This window comes from Phyllostomus hastatus, unplaced genomic scaffold (genome assembly GCF_019186645.2).
Source record: "Phyllostomus hastatus isolate PE091 unplaced genomic scaffold, TTU_PhHast_1.1 phas_scaffold_182, whole genome shotgun sequence".
Classification (NCBI taxonomy): domain Eukaryota; kingdom Metazoa; phylum Chordata; class Mammalia; order Chiroptera; family Phyllostomidae; genus Phyllostomus; species Phyllostomus hastatus.
Window position 1 is genome coordinate 11,946,053 of NW_025334013.1, and position 6,380 is coordinate 11,952,432.

Below are 6,380 nucleotides of genomic sequence, written 5' to 3' on the forward strand. Positions count from 1 at the left end.
GGCTGCTGCCTCCACCACAAACGCATCTGGGCCACAGAGAAGGGATGTGGTTGGAAACGTGACTTCCAGAAAATCGATACTTAGCCGTGGAGATTAGCACCACCATCGTTTCCACTGACAGAGGCTAGCTTTGCCCTGTCGGCTTCCCACACCACCCAGCTCAGTCTAGAACAGGTGGCAAAATTTCTTAGGACCGTCAGGGCTCGGTCAACAGCTCCTTTGACTGCAAAGGTCGGCCCAGGCAGCACATGCAACCCGCCCGGCCCCTCTCGATGACTGACCACGACAGAAGGGCCAGTGTCTCGGGCCTGGTACTCGCAGTACAGGAGCTGCACCTCCCACCCAGGACGCCAGTACATAACTCTGCCTTTGATGTAGCCGGCTGGGGGAAGAGCCTCCCACAGAATCACACCTACACAGTGGTAAGAATAAAATGCCACCCACCTGGGACTCGTTAATTTCTCCAGGCAGGAAATCTTTAGAACGCTCCAGCGGAATGGGGCGTGCTCAAACGAGTTAGAACTTTCTGCACTCAGGGGTGTGCTGCTGCTATGTAGCCTCAGATTTGGGGGTGACGAAAACTAGGGAAGGCAGGAAGCATAAACACGTTTGAGGCTATAAGAATAAAACTAGGGTTGAACCAGCTTAATAAAAAACATTTTTTTTGGACGAGAGATGATGATTCTAGCAATAAAACAGATCTGTGTGAAACCGAGGCAATGGAGAAGCGCATCTTCTCATTTAGCCCAAGGCTTCAGGGACCACAGTCTAGTGGACGGAGAGGCTCATGAACCCGAGCTTTGGTTTCTCCTGGGGGAGCACCCGGCTCTGCTGTTAGCTCCATGCCCTCTTCCCCCAGTGCCCCAGGCGCCCGCCCCTCCAATCGCTCTCATCGGCAGCCTCTGTCGTAGCATGAGGCTTGACTCTGTGGAAAGAGGCCCCTGAATTTCTCCTAAAAATCATTCCACGGACTCCCCCCTTGAGGTTGGCAAGGGCAGACTGCATCAGAATTTGAGCATTCCCACTGGCTCTGCGCTCTGGCCTCCTGGGCGAGGCTGGGCCCAGCATGCTCCTCTCGTTGGCCCTGGGTGGGTCAGCTTCACCCACTCTGTAGTCACAGACCTCAGTCATTCATTGAACTGGCAGTCATGCAGGGCCTGTCCTGCGCCGTGTTTGGTGATCAGCACTGTCACCCTAATAAGGCAGCATTGGTGAGAAAACACGAAACCATCTCTTCTGGACTCTCAGCTCACACCCGGATGAAGTCGGCTGCTGTAGCTTTATCCATGAAGGGTCGTAGAGTGAGGATCAGGCTAGACCACTGCTGTGTCTTCTTCCTACCTCGTGGAAATGGCGACTCTTTGCCACGGGTTCTACTGATGGCACTAGGAAGGCCGCCCACTAGGAGGGGTATGGTAAGGGCTTCCAGGATACCCCCTGATGGAGTCCAGTAGGTAAATTAGTCCTGGCAGCAGAAGGAACAGCAGGGGAAATAAGTGACTCATCATTTAGATTCCAAAACATTTTCACCAACAGATGGCAGGTGATTTTAACACAACAGTCCTTGCCCTGAAAGGACCAGGGGACCCAGCCAACAGCCATCAAGCCGAGACGGCCCTGCTGAAGAGATGGCCTGTGAACATGACCGAGGGCCAGCAGCCACCCCAGAGCTCCCGCGGACAATCCTGCACGAACAGAAAGTAGGCGAAGTGGCCCAGCGACAAAAGTAGGCATTCCACACGCTGAACTCTGCTTCTCTCCCTACTCTCCTCTGCCATTTTCAAAGGGTTTTAATGTCAAAGCCCTGTCCAAGGGGCAAAAAAAAGCACTTTTCTTTCCAGAATGTTGTATTAAGATCTTCGTAATGAGTGGGATAAATGGGTGTACAGTTTCCTGTGGCTTCGGTTATAGTTTAGATGATCCTCTTCTACGAAAAGAGGATGTACTTTGCTACCTTTGAACAGAATTGCAAAGAACACTAGATTGTATTCCTTGAGCATTAGTTTGGAAATAACTCCGAGAGTTAAGCAGGGACATCGGTTCTCTTCGTCTGCTAAGGCAACACCCTGCAACACCATGAGGAGTTTGCGAGCTGTTTTGCCCTCGCCCCAAAACTAGATCCGGCCGAATGCCGCCCCACAAGCGGAGGAGTCCAGAGGCCGCCGCGGAGGAGTCAGCCATCCAAGTGCAGTGGGATTTTGGTGACTCACAACGTACAAGACAGCGCTCAACATTACAAAAATAAAGTTGGATGTTTTATTTTGTCTCCACCGGTGATGTGACATTTTCCTTTCCTGACTAGGGCAGTCTCTAGCAGCCCTTTCTGGCGTCCCCCTGTGCTCCTCCACCTTCCAGCAGCTGAAGAAGCAGCAGCGCGCCTCAACAGCCGAGGTGCAAGAACAGATCGCTGCAGGTATTTTTGGATCCACTTAAATCCCATCCAAAGAAGCTGAAGCACCAATGTGACAACTGCCAGTGGGTACAATTAAGCAAGTCACGCTCTGACGGTCCTGCTGCTGTGCTGAGAGTGGACTGTGGGGGTCGCAGTGGGAGATGGGAGGCCCACTCCTGCACATGGACAGTAACCAGGGGCGGGGACAGTGGCGTGGGCCAGGCTGGCAGCCACAGGTGTCAGGAGAGGTGGTCCTCTCCTGAATATATGATCTATTTTCTTAAGGGGAAAAAGAACAAGATAGTTGGACCAGGTGGGGTTTACTTCAGTGGACACAGCTGACCAGGTCACCAACGGGGGCCGTCTCTGCAGAAACAAACAAGGAAACATGACAGCAGCGAGACACACACGTGGTGACGGGAGAGACGCTTCCCAGCAGTTTCCCTCCATGGGAAGAAAACGCGCGAATGAGCTTCGAAGAGGGGTGCAGAGAATCCCAAAGCCATTCATTGCTTTAATTAAGAAGAGATGCAGCTACAAAGGTCGCTATTTCACTTAATGTGCAGTTAAACAAAATCAATTACCATGCAACTCCAGGGGTATGAATACTGACCAAGGTCGCTTAGAAAGAAATCCTTGTTCCAGTAAAACAACGCATTGTTTCCATCTCCCCTGCCTCCCTTCTTTCCAGGCATTCAAACCCAGCAGCTGATTCCTGGACACATTTTTTTTTGTTTGTTTTTTGTTTTTTGTTTTTTGTGGGAGGACAGACAAAACCACTGTCCTTTGGCCTCATTAACAAAGCTCCTAGTTTCATGTTTTTGATGCCCAACTATCCTTTACCATGAGGACATCTCTGGGCAGTCGGTCCTTTTTGTCACCACAGCTGAGAACCACCTCTGACGTCCACCCCGTGATGGAGAAGTAGGGACCGGGGTCCACTCTTGTTGGAGCACCACCGACAGGCCTCCTGAGTCTGCTCTGGCTCCAGCCCCGTTAAGGACAGCGGCCAGCCACCCGCGGACAAACCGTGGCAATGTGGCAGCACCTCTCACCCTCCCAACTGGCAAGCACAGTCTAGAAATTGCCCGCTGTCCCCACGCCGGCCCTGCATCCAGCCCTGGGAGACTGCAGTGTGGATCTGGACCAGACTGAAATGGCACCAGACTCTGTAGGGGGTTGGCGAGTTTCCCAAACCCAGGCCTGGGTCTCAGCTCGCTCTTGTCCTTCTTGGTGGAGTTCCCAGCAGCCCCTCGTCTCATCCGAAACATCTGTAACAGATTCATTCGACACATACATATTAAGCACCTGTATATCAGGTACATGGGAGGTCTGTCGGTGAACAGAGCCGGCCCCAAGTCCCTGCCTTTATGGAGGTTACCTTCTGACGCGGGGAAACAGGAAGGAAAGAGTACAGGTAACAAACGGTAATAGTGTGATAGAGAAAGTTACGTGAAATGGAAAACAGGAAGGCAGAGCAGGGTCAGGGGTATCTGGGGAGCCTGGGGTAGGTGGTGGTAGAGGATGAGCTCTCTTTTTGCAGATTTTAGAACTTGTTTTAATCCTCACTGACTGGGAATCGAACCTGTAACTTTTTGGTGTGTGGGATGATGGTCCAGCCAGCTGAGCCGCACCATCCAGGGCAAGGATGAGATCTAACCTGGGCGGTCAAGGCAGACCTCATTGACAAAGGGACGTCTGAGTAGAGAACTCGAAGCGGATGAGAGAGTCAGCTGTGTGGATATGGGCAGGGGGATAGGTTTCTGGCAGAGGGGACACAAAGGTCCCAAGGAAAGAGCACATCTGGCCTGTTAGAGAACAGGCAGGTGGCCAGAGTGGCTGGAACTAGGGATGGGGTGGAGGTGAGGGATGGGGGCGGGGAGACTGATTACCTGGGCCGTTTAGCACCCATGGGGAGCCACTGCAAGGCAGAGTCACACCTGACAGTCGCATTCAAAGCAGCACTCTGGCTGCTGCGCCGAGAACAGGCAAGGGTGTGGGATGGAAGACCAGGTAGGAGCTGCAACTCCCAGAATCCAAGGGAGAGATGGAGACCAGAGCGGCAGCCACAGGTGTCATGAGAAGCGGTCAGCTTCTGGGTATACAATGCATTTACTCTAAAAGCAATACCTAATTTTATAATAAAAGAGTATGAAAGTGAATGCTAATCCATAATATGCATCATCATCATCATCATGGATTATTTTTCCAGACAGAAGGGGCTTGCTCTTGCAGAGTCCATTTCACTCTGTCCTGTAGACAAAACACATTCTCTCTGTTTGTTAACGGGAAACTTGGAAATACATAAAGAAGATTGAAGAGGAAAATAAAAACCATCCATAATCCTTTCAGTCAGAGATAACCGTTGTTAATATTTTGGCATTTATTATTTCATTCTTAAAGATTAAGTTTATTTTGCACATTCCTTTTTTATTAAAGTATTTTATTTATTTATTCTTAGTGAGAGGGGAAGGGAGGAAGAAGGAGGAGAGAAACATTGATGTGCAAGAGAAATATCTGTCGGTTGCCTCTGGCAGATGGCCCAGCCAGGGACCTGGCCTGCACCCCAAGCACATGCCCTGACAGGGAATCGAACCTGTGACCTTTCACTTTACAGGATGACGCCCAACCCACTGAGCCACACCAGGCAGCGCTCTACATGACTTGCTTGCCGGTAGGCACACATGCATATTTTTAACATTTGTAATCCCAGCAAACACAGCAATTTTGTATTCTTTTTTCAAAGACCTACAGTCTTCATAGTTATTTTAAGACTGAGTAATATTTCAACATGTCGTACCGTAATTTATTAAAGTATTTCCCTTCCTTGGCACATTTACGCACTTCTGTTTTTTTGCTAGAGAAGTCAATGCTAAATCTTCATTTATATAACTTTTTGCATCTTTTGAATTATTTCTTTAGGACAAATTTGTAAGGATAGGGTAGGTAGGTCAAATCATACAAAAGACTTCGTGAATTTTGCTTCGCCGTTCAAAGGACTGTGTCGCAAGCCCCTAGGTTTTATTGCTGCACCTTCAGTTTTGTGGTTACTGCTATTTATAGTTTTCCTTCCTTTTGTTGGTGGAAAATAGAAACTGAAAGGTTTTTTTGCATGTCTTTGATTGCTATTAAATATCAACATTTTACATGTCTCCTAATATATTTTAAATATTAAAATTAAAAACTCAAGGTGCAGTTAACTTGTCATAATCTGTGACACTCTTCCAAAATTAAAGCCAAGGAAAGTGGGGACTAATGGGGGGCTAAGAGATTAATTTCTTTGTCTTTCGATTCATAGTTGTTGATACGTGCGTCCTACTTGATAGAAGCATTACATTTTTCAAAATACATTCATGAACTGAACCGCATGCATGTTGGATTTTTATGAATCAAGTCTTATTTAAATATCTACCACTTTATACATTATTGAGCCAACAAACTGAACAAATGCACGCACCAGAAATGGGACAGAAAGATGAATCAGGCAGGCCTTTGCTGTCAAGGACTTTCCAGTCTAGAGGGAAGAGGCATGTGAATAAAAACACCATATGCGGTAAGTAGTGTGCTTGTCTTCTATCTCATTTGACAAGAGTCTGAAGCCATCTAAGCACAATAGTAGCAGAAAAATCTCTATTGATCTGCGACAAATAGTCTTGGAAGGACATCTGAAAGCTTAGCTTCACAGGAGCTTGGTCAAAGCCATGGGCATTCAGTCTGAACACCTGGGCTACCTAGTGCCTTTTCATTGGGCTTTAAAAAGAGGGCGGAGGAGGTACGGGAGGCAGACTGAGGCAAAGGCCAGTCTGGGAGCACAGAAAATTAGGCCACTCTACAGAGAGCATTTGCCACCAGTGCATTCACACCAGAAAGGGGCCATTGAGGAGACTCCCCCAGGGCTCACTGAAATGCTCTTGGACTTGGTCCTGGCTCTCCAGGCCGTGCCACACTGCTCAGACCATTCCCCATGAGGCTGGGCCAGACAAGGCAC